The 1,353-nt window shown below is 37.6% G+C and overlaps 1 non-coding gene across 1 annotated transcript; it reads right to left on the bottom strand.

The window, feature by feature from the left end:
• Positions 1–332: 332 nt before the first annotated feature.
• LOC138391016 (U6 spliceosomal RNA) lies at positions 333–439 on the bottom strand. Its single transcript, XR_011234660.1, has one exon. It is a non-coding gene; the product is annotated as a U6 spliceosomal RNA (small nuclear RNA).
• Positions 440–1,353: the final 914 nt, after the last annotated feature.

Genomic DNA, 1,353 nt, shown 5'->3' on the forward strand with positions numbered 1-1,353 from the left:
ATTTTCAAGTAGCCACATTAAAGAGTAAAAAAAAAAAGTGAAGTTAATTTTAATGTTTTATTTAATCCAATATATCCAAAATATTATCAGTTTCAACATGCAATCAATGTAAAATTTATTAATGAGAAATTTGCATTCTTGTTTTCAGTCTAAATCTTTAAAATCTGGTGTATATTTTATGTTTATACACATCTCAGTTTGGACTGGCCACATTTCAAGTGCTCAATAACTACATATGTGTAGTGGCTACTGTATTGGACCGCACAAGTCCAGATGTTTTATCGCTTATATCTTCTCTCATACCTTGACTTACTTTATCATTCTCTTAAATGGTATATCTTTTACTTATCACGAATTTGCGTGTCATCCTTGCGCAGGGGCCATGCTAATCTTCTCTGTATCGTTCCAATTTTAGTATATGTGCTGTCGAAGCGAGCACAATGGTATATCTTTTAAATTATTATTTTGAAATAGTCTCAAACATTAAAAAAGTTTCAGAAAGAGTGCAAAGAATTCCCTTATCCTCTTCACCCAAACTCCTCAATTGTTAAATGTTACTTTTCTCTCTTGTACATACTTGCTCTCTCTCTCTCTCCCTCCCTCCCCCTCTTTCTCTCTCTTTATCTCTCTCTGTGTGTATACCCTTTTCTTACATCGTGCCCCATCCTCAAAAAAACTTCACTGTAACTCCCCCAGAGATACTCTCCTACATTACAACCACACAACCTACCAATCTGAAAGTCAGCATTGATACAACACTACTACTAACATTAAATTCAAATTTTGCCAACTGTCCCAAGAACATATTTTCCTATCTTGCCCAGGATCCTATCCAGGAATTCGTGCTGCATTCAGATGTCATGCCTCATCAGTATCCACCAATTCAGAATAATTCCTCATCTTTTGTCTCCCATATCCTTGATAGTCTTAACGAACACAGGCCTTTTATTCTGTAGGTGGACCCTCAACCTGAGTTCATTTCAGATTGTGGTGGCTGGCTAAGTAAGCCCCAAATCCACAGGGCAGGCAATCAGAAAGGGAAAATCACGGGCAGTCTGAGCCCCATGGACTGAAGCTGTTGTCCACAGGTAGAATTTCTTCTCCCTGCCCCCTCTCTCCTGCCCTCTCTCCTCAGCACTGCCTTTTTGAAGCCTTCCTACTGATTAAATCATGCTCACCCAGATTAGCCAAAATAATCTCCTTTACTTAAAGTCAACTGATTAGGGATTTTATTTACATCTCCAAAATCTCTTCACAGTAAAACCTAGACAAGTGTTTGATTAAATAACTGGGAACTGCAGCCTAGCTAAATTGATACATCAAAAAAGTTATCACAGGAAATGTTCCTATATT

Source organism: Eulemur rufifrons, chromosome 8, assembly GCF_041146395.1.
Source record: "Eulemur rufifrons isolate Redbay chromosome 8, OSU_ERuf_1, whole genome shotgun sequence".
NCBI classification, from domain to species: Eukaryota; Metazoa; Chordata; class Mammalia; order Primates; family Lemuridae; genus Eulemur; species Eulemur rufifrons.